The 12,805-nt window shown below is 33.5% G+C and overlaps 1 protein-coding gene across 1 annotated transcript in view; it reads right to left on the bottom strand.

The window, feature by feature from the left end:
- Nucleotides 1-12,805, bottom strand: part of Camta (Calmodulin-binding transcription activator) — a 604,660-nt gene that overhangs the window by 500,682 nt on the left and 91,173 nt on the right. The gene's annotated exons all lie outside the window — the stretch shown is intronic.

The following is a 12,805-nucleotide window of genomic DNA, read 5'->3' as shown; positions in this document are numbered from 1 at the left end:
TAAAAGATTCAAACATCAAGAAAGTATCAGTCAACGGCATACTATTTTTTTTAACTTCAGGCGCATTCTTCTAAATGCAATAGAAATCTATTGACGAATGTTCAAAACATACTAAGTTATCTCAATTCAAATAGGCGGCTCTCGTGGTGCAGTGGGTAAGGCGCTGGCCTTCCGCCCGAGAGTTTTGGGTTCGATTCCCGGTGAGGACACAATACTTATGTGTTTTTCTCAAAGCCTAGGTGTTTGTGATTGTCCAAAATTACTAACAACCACCTTGTACGAAAAAGCAAGAACATGGTTATTAATAATTCTAAAAAAAAAAAAAAGTTATCTCAATTATTGGGAACTATCCGTAAGATGGATTATAAATCCTTTGGTAGGTAGTATGGTTAGAAATCAATTGAAAATGTGCATTCTAATTTTACTCAGTCCAAGGGTTTTCTTTGGGAAAATATTATAATATCGACTCTAGAATGGGAAAAGGGCATAACCTTCAGTTCTTTTTAAATAGGTTATATTGGATAATAACATTGTACATGAGTAAATACCCGTTGTTTCCAAAGAATGTAAGCTGCACATTTAAATTTAAAAGGATCTAAATTTAGTTAACGATTACAAAACAAGAGGGAAGTGACGTGGGAAAAACGACTTAACCATTATTTTTGTCGGTTTTTTTTTTAATTAACTCAATAATTAATATCAGATAAAGGGTATAAAAACCAAATTTTTAATTATCATGCACTTCAAGGTTGACTATTTTGTATTTTAACTGTAAAATTGTGCTAACTAACTTGAAAGTGTGCGTTCGAATTTCACTCGGTTCAAGGGTTTTATTTGGGAAATTGTTATATGTAAAATTTACAAGTTATGTATAAATACATATCAACGAAAATGCGAATCATTCTAAAACCTAGTGTATATTTAAGAAGACAGAGTAAAATTAAATTTTAAAAAAGCTGTAATCCATTTTGATATAAAATCAGACGTATTACTATCACAAAACGGAATATAATACCTAACCTAACTAAAACAAATTTGCAAATCCTAAACGCTATAATTATACTATTACAGCCACAAAAACATTTTAGAAATAACTTATTCGTTAGGTGTCTGATATGGAAAAAATAATTATGCCGTTCAATATTGATAATAAAATAAAAGGCATATCAAAAATATCTGTACATAATTAACCATACTAATCATGATTAATGTAACACTTTACAGCCCTATTTATTAGAGATCCCGTACGATTTATTCAACACGCCTAAAGTAACTTTGAACATTCGCATTACATAAGTATACAGTGTACTGTACGCTGTACGATAAGTGAGTATTTGTGTGTGTATTTTGAGGCAGGTTTGAGGCCAAATTAGGACATAGCTTAAACCCCGATCGGCAGTCTCGTTAACCGCGCTTTTTACGGCCGGAAGTGGTCGAAAGCTGACGAAAAGCGCGCAAAAATCACCCATTTCCTCTCCTCCGCAGTTCGAGAAAACTAATTGGTTTTCCGAGAGCGATATTTCCTATGAAATGAAAACAGTCGACGTGATTATAGATATTTCCTTCGGTTTTCCTTTTTTGAAATGTTATTTACCCACTAAAAAGTAACACTAAAATTATTATTATGCAAATTGGTATAGCGAATAACACAAAGCCTACTAACCAGAGCGTTGGAGCGGAGCTCGAAGCATGAGCACAGAGCAGGAGCACGGAGCAGGAGCACTGGAGCAATCGGATTTTACCGGGAGCAAGAGCGGAGCCGGATCACCGAAAAGTTGTAGTGCTCCACTGCTCCGGACGTTTTTTTTTACTATTAAATTTTCGTAATAAAATCCAATGAAAATAGTATATTTTGACACTTTGCAGCACTGGAATTATTTCAATGGAGATTATTTTTTTATCATTTTTATACATTTATAATACTTAAATAAAATAAAAATTTTAAATTAAAACTTTTTACCCGGAGCAGAGCAGACCCTGGAGCGGAGTCGGAGCTGGAGCGGAGCTGGAGCGGAGCAACTCAAAATAGGGTCCGCTCTAACGCTCTGCTACTAACTACCTACACTCAACACTCAAACTGTATTAGGTTTGTTAGAAACCTAGTTCAGGTCGACATACATCTATCCGTAAATAAATGAACATTGTATAAAAACTATGTACAAACGTCTGTATAAAAATACAAAATGTTTTTATACAAATGACGATATTTTTTGTAGTCTATCGCCTATGAAAAACATATATTTACAAATGCACTGATAACCAAAGAAGTGCGGCTTTGTTTGAGGGAAATCATTCACTGCTTTATTTGAAGTAGCGTAGGGTGGTCTCGTTAAATACAATTTCGCCTCATCAGTGTTAGAAACACCTTTTTTCAAACAATCATAGTATATCTGACGAAAATTAGGTAAAAATTATTGTATTTCTGAAAAAATACGTACATTTTAGTATTGAATTATTTAAATGTATATCTTTTTTTTGTATATTTGATGTGCCTATATACATAGTCCTATTTTACATTTTGCGTAGAAGCAAAATCATAATATAACACAATATTTTTAGTAATTACCTTAACTTAAAGTATACGATGGAACCCTGGTAGGTACTCGACCCTGGGCTACCCTGTAAAAGATGAGCGCAAAACGTCGAAGGGAACGCAGAGAAGTTGAGCGCGACCGACTGAAGACAGACAGCTCGGGATATAGATTCATGGAGAACAGTTACACAGTAATTCACTGTCTTGAATGGTCTGTAGCTCCATGGGATCTTAATCATCAACTAACAAACTGCCACTACATAATATTATATATTAAATATTTTTGTTAATTTGTTTCCGTAGTAGTAGGATTAAAAATTGTCTGGGATTGAAATTCTTAGAAGTGACATGATATTTTGAAATCGCGTGCCATTCGAATAAATCATTTCTACTAAACTTTGAAAGACAAATTCGTAATAAATATTTATTTTAAAACGTACAGTTTTATCGGTGCGTTTTCTATTTTAGATGTCTTATTACGCAAAACTAACGATCGGGCCGTTAAGTCCACATAAAACTATAAAAGTTTAAAACTTTCCTTTTTTCGCTCGCGTAAAATATACATTTGACACCCGACGAACAAAGCGAACTACGTAAACCATTAAAAAAAATATATAGCCAATAAAGCTACGGATAAATTCGTGTTGCCAGAATGAAAAATAATCCGACGGTGTATTTTATAGAGCGACAACACTGACGCTGAAAATCCTACTTGAAAAACAACAAAGACGGTGGACAAACAAACAGATTATAGTATTCATTATACAAATCGTATAATGGGTTAACAAAAAGATCGGTGCATGCGCACTTAACTTTATGTTGTCTTTTATACCCACCACATATCTTTACCTGTTATAAACCTGAAAAAACTGCATTTAATATCGATTAATTATTGGTGGCGAGGACTGTTAACGTCAACAAAGAAGGAAGAAATACCCATTCAAAAAGATTATTGCGCATACATCCAACGTCTCTACTTCATCAGCGACTACCGTACATTGCTGGATACATATCAGATAATCGACCAAGCAACATATTATTATAAAGAAACTGAGAATCTGCAACACTCTGCATTTACTTCTGGAAATCAATCGTGAAGGAAAAATCGAGCAGCATGAAGATAGAATGACATTTATTATGATGATAAACAACTCAATCCGTGTTAGCATATGATCGGCAATATTAAATATCCATTCCCCGTAGTGTCCAATTATGGCAAACTCAGTAAATAGTTGACTGCAATGATAATTTCCGCATATCCGTTTTTCCACATAGTCAGCTATATCCGATGACGCAAACTCCATATAAAATTGCTGACTTAATATTGTAATAATAATTATTTCCTAAATATTCTTTTCAATATATTATTTTGATTGTGAGTACGTCAATAAATTGCGGTTCATAATTCGTTGGATATGTCACTCTAATATAAGTTCCCAGTCTGTTAGTATCTCAGTCTCTGTATCGCTCCGCACAACATCTCATTCTACTGAGATTCGGACCTCGGAACAGTATTATAAGTATTGTAACATAGATACTATAACATACTCTTGTACCGACCGTTTACACTGCAAATAAAACTCGTTCCTCACTCCATCATCGGAGCAACCACCAAATCTCGACTTCTTCATCCACAACATCATAAAATTTAAAAAAAAAAATGTAGTACCTATTACCATTTTTAAACGGATACACCAAAAATTATTAAATATAATAATAATGAAAGTATTATATACAATAATTCATGACAAATAATAAATTTTAGGAGGGTCCATTTCCCCATAATGTCATCAATATAGGATGAAATATCTTTTATCTTTTGTCCACTTTCTTCAACTAATAATTCTCACGAAAAAGAAAATTTTCTACGAGCTAGGAACACTGCACTGATGTTTAACGTGAGTATTGTGATGTATAATAAGAACGTAGAGGAGCGGACATTGGATATGGAGGGGGCTAAAATAATATTGACACAAATGCCTGTCATTTTCTTTTTACTGTATTTCGAAATCCACATGACTAAGTTATTCAATTGTGTATTTTTTACAATTATAGGTACATATGTAATAATTTATAAATATTGGTATATAAGAAGATATGTTTACTTCCAAGTAGGTACATTCTAGAATATTTCACTTGAGTTTCATATTATCTCTTCGGGGACTTTGTCTCCCATCTTGAGAATCACTGTTTTAAAGAATGAATATAGTTATAGTTCGATTGATACTCTCTCTTTTAAACAATTGTATATACTTTGTTATATAATAATAATTTGTACACGTATACAATAACAGTGGATCTATTAAACTTAGTCTGACACAGTTTTGTTTCGCACAATTCCTTACCATATAATTAAAAAACTCATATTAACTAACAAAGCGATGGTCTAATTACGTGGCTAAAGTTTCTGTTAATGGTTTATTTCTAAGCAAGAAGTCAGCCAGTTGATTCCATCGTGAGATAGAGGAGTTTTATGTCTTCCAGCACGTACAGTCGTTCATTTGGCTTGATAAAACGAATACACATTTATTTTAAAAGTTTTTTCTGTTCCCTCATTTCTGAACTGGGTATATATTTTGGTTTTTCAACGTCTTCTGGATAATTGAACTACCCTCTATACAATCGTCTAATCAAAAAACCACTATCTAGAGTTGTCAAACTAACGGTTCTCTTGCCAGATCTATCATGTTTACTGGGCAGCTTGTAAAAATCGTATCTGACCTGCGGCGTTAAAGCTAGCGTATTTTATATCATATCGTAGCTAACTTTTAAAATATTATAAAACTCACAGTGCATACGTTTTCCTGTTAATTTAAAAAGAACAACGTTTTTCATTGATACTTCTAAAAACCTCTCTAACTCTATATTGAAGGAACAAAATTAGAATTTTCTCTCACAAACCTAATAAAATCTTACCTACGTTGTTTCCTGCGAAAAAAAAAATATTTGATTACACGCAGGCTTCTCCGGAAAAGCTACGACAAGTCTCATATTTTTTCCGCGATGACAAACGATACTTGCGATATTTTATTTATTTTCAGGAAAATTCATCATCTTTTGCTTCCAAATACATTTTTTCTTAGCCGTCTAGAAAATCGATTATCAATTTAAAAGCTATAAGTAACATCAAGCACGGTAGAAAGACAGATTTTGGGTGTAATAGAGCATACCATGCAGTCTTTACACCAGTGGCGAAGGCTCCATACTAGGCGATTATTTAAAGCCTACCTTCTAAGAAAAATATAGATCTTCAAGTATTTAATTAAAATTAAAATTAATAATGAAATGTGTAAAAAAAAAAAGAGTCGTTTATCGTCAGAATTTAGAATACCGTTTAGTTTACTTACGTTTAGAATGAAAAATTAATGACGAGCGCTATCTGTTCTCAAAAAAAGTAATGAATTATCCCAGGACTATTTTTATATGGCCCTTCGAAAATTTGTATGGAGTTTATAAGCGATAGGCGAACAGCCTAAACTCTGTATGGATATGTTTACTGTCGATGACTGCTGCTTTAAGCAAATAATAAATAAATAAGATGATTTAAAAAAAATCTATTGGGTTCAATCAGATATAATTATAAAATGTTTTTAAAAATAAAAATATAATTGTATCTCGTGATTATTATTTAAGTTACTTTGTTCAGTCATAAACAAAAATAACTAATAATAATTGCCTAATGCACAGTGGCGCGATACCAATGGTTACACGGGTTCACATCCCAACGAGCATCGTATTTTTTTTTCAAATATAAATTTTTCTAGTGGGTATATATTTGAGGTGTTTTCAAGTTATGTTTGTCCAATATATGGAAGGTAACATTCTCAAATTCTTGTGAACTATTCGTTGAAATGGTTTATTAAAAAGTGTTAGCAAGTTCAAGTAGACGTTATAACTAAAATAGTTGGCGAGAGCCAGGCTTCGGTTAGTAATTAAGGCTATTAATATTCTTTGATTTAATACACAAATCAATAGTCAATAATAACGCAATTTGATAAGCATTTCACGTATGGCCTACTAGTTTAAATTGTAGGCATTAGATAGTAGGCTCGTAGCATAATTGGTTAATGCACGGATTGGTGTGACACCAACGGATATACGGGTTCAAATCCCATCGAGTTTCATATTTTTTCAAATATATTTTTTTCTAGTGGGTGTATATATCTGAGGTATTTTCAAGTTATGTATGTTCAAAACGTATTTAGATGCCGTAGAATAAAATCGCACCAAGAAAAATAATGCAAGCAATATATTGATATACATTGGTGGTATGTAGAGTTGGGTTTCGGGAATTCTCGGGAAATTTTCGAGATTTTCGATCCCGAATCTCGAGAATTGAAATTTTTAGCATTTCGGTAAATCCCGGATCTCGAGAATCTTTTCTCGGAATTCGAGATTTCTTTATTATCAATTATTGATAGAAAAAACGGCTTTTCTATATGAAAAAATTGGACAGAAAATACAAAACGTTCAAAAACTGATCGGGGTATTTAACACAATTAAGTCAACGTCGACTCAAAGTGAGCGCAATTTTTCAACATCAGGGAATTTTGTGTCTGTGTTTTTTGAAATGCTATTTTAATAAGTAATGTTTTGAATTATTTTTGTTTTCATACTTCTATTTGTTTGTCTTATAAATGAAAAAAAAAACATTTTTTTTTGGAATTTGTCTGTTTTTACACTGATTCTAGGATTTTTACAGGCTTTTTTTTTAATTTCCCGATATCTCGAGAATCCTCGAGAACTCTTTTCTGGAAATCTCGAATCTCGAGATTGAGATTTTCTCGGGAAATACTCAACTCTAGTGGTATGTTCAATATATGGAATGTTACATTCTCAAAATCTTGTGAATTACTCATTTAAATAAAAGAAATGGTTTTTTAAATACGTTCTGTTTCATATAAGCTTTGTGGACGGCTCTAATGAAGTCGCGCTCAATACCTGAACCAGGCATTTAACCTGCTTGAAGCGAGCACTTCTAAAATTACACCTTCAACTATTAAACTTTTGCATGTTCGTTAATTTTCCGCGAGCTTTCCGGGCATTTCCGACGCACGGGAGAAGTGCAGGGCCGGAGTATCGCCGCTAAATACCACCAGCGCCCTGCATTCATTGCGTGATGAGACACGGCACGTTCGTTTGACTTCACGGCGATAGGATAGGACGCGTAATAAATCGAGGCTGGCTCACTTCCGGGAAGTATTCCACCCCACACGACATCTATTTCTGCCATGTGGGATGTGAATCAGAGGAGACGAAGGTGCAACATAACATACATAATCTGGAACAACCTCAGAAACATCCCTATTAGAAAAATCTACGACAAAATGGGACTTTAACCCATTTCCATCGCAGTGTTGACGAAAAGCTTTTACATATTTTGTAATTAGAAATGGAGGTATGAACTTGTTAATTTTAATGTCATTTTTAAAGTTATACCTACTTCTTTTGGGGCGTTTGGTAGAGAGTGAAATTGAGAGCTGCGCGCGCACACCGTTACGAAAGTGCGCGACAGTGTGAAGTTAGCTGCGAATCAGTCAGCTGTATACAAACGCAAGTCTGAGAGTAGAATTGTGTGTAGAAACAAACGATTAAACGGCAGAGTGACAGTTGTTACTTTAAAAATAAAAACAACGAGAAATAATTATATACTGTATTAATATAAGTTAAAGTGTATAGAAATAAACCAACGGCGCTCCAATCAATAAGCGGCCCTTTTTCTTGAGTATCTAATTTAACAAGATAATCAAGAGCTAGTCGAAGAATCTAGGTTATCACAAGTTTTGTTTTTGTTTTGTTACGCTAAAGAAGTTTAACTTCTAACGTGCGTACATAAGTACATGCACAGATTTTTTTAGTGGAAAGACAAGATATTGAAAGAAATAACCATGTTAAGTTAAATCATAATATTTTCCCCACATTTTTTTTCGACCATGTCCGATCCTAATAAGATCATAATGGGCCTTCACAGAGTGGAGATTGTATTGATTTACAGATTTTTTTTTGACGAGAAATGGATGCCAATTACTAAGCCCATTACATAAACAAACATAAACAACATGTGAATTTACCAACAATAATACACAATTTAGAACTACTTCAGAAATATCAAAATGGGACTTGAATACAAATCCATCGCAATCTTGGTAAGAGACTTTCTTCAGAAGTGACTCTGTTGGCTACGTTACTTGCGTAAGTGGCTAAATGTTAAAAGCATAGATGAGCTGACATTGACCCAGGCTACCGAATTGTACTTTAATTTTGTCGCTAACCTTGGATTGGAGACTGCACCAAAATAACAATAAGAATTATTATTCTATAACCAAATACCCAAACAATTAAAAAAAAAAAAATACAAACAAAATATGTTTCGTCGTACCGCACTCTACCCTATTTATGATTGCATAACCATATTCGTAGAAAGACCCCATTCCACCATTCAAGATGATAATAAAAGAGTTAAATCACAATAGAATAACGAAACTAAAATACAGAGCATCATTTTTCGTAGAGTTTACGTATTTCAATAAAGAGTTACACGAGTTTAAATTTGATACAATAAAAACACGCACCAATTTTAGGTCACGCTTTTAAACAATTACATTACTTTTTGAAATTCCCTACCACTAAATCAACAATATTATGATGTAACATCAAAAAGATTTTAAGAAACAGTAATAAAATAATTCTATTAAGTACGCACTTTTATAAAAAAGTTTTAAACATACATATCTATACAATTATATTTACAGCACTTTTTAATGTAACGCTAACCCAAAAATAAGAATGCGAATGTGATTATTAACTATTTAAATATTGACATAATGATATTATTCTCATTGTAAACTATTTTTTTTCCAATTTTCTACTATTCATCATCAATCCACTGTTGGATGAAAGCCTCTCCTATCTCCTGTCCCTCTTCTATGTCTATGTTTGTCTCTGCCAATTTAATGGCTTTTGTTGGTCCAATCTAATGAAACCGTTTTAGGGCGGTCATTTAGTGAACCTTTGGTACCAAGTGTGTGATAGCGTTTATCCAGCGGTCGAGACATGTCCGTAAAATTTCCATTTCATCAGTTTAGCGACATCCAGCTCACACCTGCAAGTACATATTACATGTGACGAGTATTCGCGGTTCTCGCACAGGTGTGGACGGTGTCTCAATCATCAACCGATCCACTACAGTGTTGGTTTTTTCAGAAACACAAATGGATTATAGTCGACGCGGCTCGCATACGCGTGGGAAAAAAATATTCGTAAAACGCATTATTTGTAATACACACTACTATCACTTTTGAGTGTTCATTGAGTTCTAGTCCTTTGTCACGTCGGTACCACCAGTTTGGTGTATGGTAATATTAGAAATTAGAATCAATTAAATAAATTATTGTTCCTGAATAATTGAATTCGTTTTGAAAACACTACCTGCTTTTAACGGGTAATTTATTTCTTTAACCTATTAAGCCACATACTAAAGTAACAATTTCTCGAGTAGAAATGTATTTTTCTTTCGATTTTCCAAGTTACGTCTATTAAATTGTCTTTTACTTTACACATGTGTATGTAAGCATTATAAACCAATGTTTATTACCTCAGTTAATTTTAACTGGATACTTCCAATCGATTTCGGAGGCTATAATTTCAAGTACCTGTATACATGACACACAAAAACGTACGGCTAACTAGGGGATAATAATATGTTTACGCCAACCCGTGAATGCCTAAATTATCACCCCAATTTAATATAGAGCATCGAAAACATCAGGTCTATTCCGCAGTCTAGTAAGCGTTGTTTTCTCACAAACAAATTAGGAAACGACCAATATTAATAAAGTGAAATAAAAATATGTAAATATGTCATTATCGTATGACGTCTTCATCGAGTTCGAAAGTTTACCATTAAACGTGATTATGTTATGAATGACTGGCTTGTTAAGGCTATACCTCAGTTGAGGCACGGTCTAAAAAGATCGTGGCTAGGCGATGCGCGGATTGCGGGTCGCGGGTGCAAATGACGCATGCGAAATATAGTTTGTCATATAAATCCAAAATGCGTCCATCTAACGTTCTGTTTATTGTTATATTAGTAACAATAATAATATATTCATTCACATGTTTTCTTTTTAAAGTAAATGGGTAACGTTTTTATTCATCTTTACACGATTTAAGAATTAATACCCCCGTTGCCATCACGAAACAAATTGACGTATTCCCAGCTCGACGTTCTCTCTCTGAATGGCAGCGAGTCCAAAATTTCGTCACGCCTATAGTTGAAAATTATTTGCCGTTTCACTGATGTATCGCCTTAAACAAGAAAAACATTAAAGGACTTTCAAATTATTTATTCAAGAACCACTTATAGCACAGCTGCGTATAGTAGATATATTATATCATAACATAATAAAAAATATATCAGGCGTGTATTTTCGACATGATATGAATCTGAGGATTGTCCCTCCAAACCCCTAAGGTAGAACCACCTCTGTACAAAGGTGTGCACACGGAGTAAAGTAAAAATATCACAAGAGACTGAAAAAAAGTGGTGTGACAATGTGCTTGTTCTGATGCTGGAGCGTAAAAGAATACAGTTTATCCCAGGAGCAGCAGTAATTAAAGTAATCTTATTACATTAAATAAACAATAAAATATAAATTTAAAAAAAAAACACACCCACACATATGTATATGATTAAAAATATACACGGCTCTACGCAGCGAATTGATTGGCTCGCAGTTCTTGCTGTGGGTGCCTCGTAAACTTGCATGTCCTGAAGAAAGCCAGTCGGAAAATACTCGTTTGAAGAGTTATCGAAAGGAAAATAGTCTTATACTACATTGAAAATGTGCTCTAAAATAAGCGTACCTACAGGAAACTTCGTAAGGACTCCATATAACCTAACCTAACATAACCTAACTTAAACTATTTGAATTGTTAAATTCTTATTGCATGATAAATCCTAGAACCTTACTTGCACTCAGCTGTAGAAGTGACATACAATGAAAAAATAATGTTCAGTTAAACATCATGGCAAGATCCTTTACCCAGAACCGACGCCTTAAGGGGACGTTCTACAGAATTGGCCTTGAGAATTGAAAATATGATTTTTTAACATGTGGTCCATAATATCTGGTCTAGTAGTTAATATAAAAAGGTCGTGTCAAAGTTGTTTGTGTCAATAAATTTGCTCTATGACTCGATCCGACTCATATTTCATCAGGGCTGTCGAAGACATAAATCATAAATATTTATAATTTAAAATTTTTATTTATAATATATATTATTTAAGTTTTGTGCATCTAATGCCGGGTCCACACTGGCAACAAGTTAAGTTGCTGGCAACCTTGTTAGATTGTACGATAATTATGATGATTATCATAAAATTTCTTAAGCAATTATGGTAAGTATCGTAAAATTTAATGAGGTTGCCAGTGTGGAAATGGCTTAATATCCACTGTGGTTCACGTAGTGGCATGGACCTGGGGTTAACTAATTCAGGAAGTCAACACCCATGATAGAATTTTTTCCAGTTTTGGTTGCATTATATTCCAAAACTCTTCTGTAAAAATCGTTTCCGATTTTATAAATGGAAATTTCTCGGTGTACATAGTAAACAAACCTACGAATAAAAAAAGACAAGAAGGAACATACTGATTCATCGCAGTAAAATCTGGCAATCAAACGCGCCATTTTGAAAAGCGACGATTTTGCGTAAACAAATATCACGTGGTCTGTACGTGTGCGGCAAACTTCGAATGTGTTTGTAATTTTGTGTATTTTATGTTTGTGTATCACGCATTGTCGGCCATATTTGCCGGCCTTTCTGATTGCCGTGATTTGTACACATTTTTCTTCCTGTCTTTTTTTATTCGTAGAAACAAACAGTATTTTTTATTAGTTATATGAAGTTGGCCTTGAATCTGTAATAAAATAATACACAAAAAGATTTTGAAATAGAAAAAAACACATTTCCAAGCTTTCAGCCGTGCTCACTCATGAATGTCATTCGTCATTTAGATAAGTATATACACATTTTGATGTTATCTTGCAAAGTGCGAATGTAATGTTTTCAAATAATTGATATGAATTAATTATACCATCGTATTATTTTCTCGAAATCATAAACATACTATAATAGTATTTGAGTATCAACCTATGTTCAATTTGAATTGGGTTATAATAATAATAATATACCCGTATATATATCAATAGTATGTTTGCTACAAAATCCACCCAAGTTATCAGTACGTACATGCACAGGTTTGATTAAAA

The sequence above is a fragment of the Rhyacophila brunnea genome, unplaced genomic scaffold (assembly GCF_057557595.1).
Source record: "Rhyacophila brunnea isolate RB1 unplaced genomic scaffold, BYU_Rbru_1.0 scaffold_17, whole genome shotgun sequence".
Taxonomy (NCBI): Eukaryota; Metazoa; Arthropoda; class Insecta; order Trichoptera; family Rhyacophilidae; genus Rhyacophila; species Rhyacophila brunnea.
The sequence above is the reverse complement of the archived record's forward strand: the minus strand, read 5'-3'. Positions and strand labels throughout refer to the sequence as shown.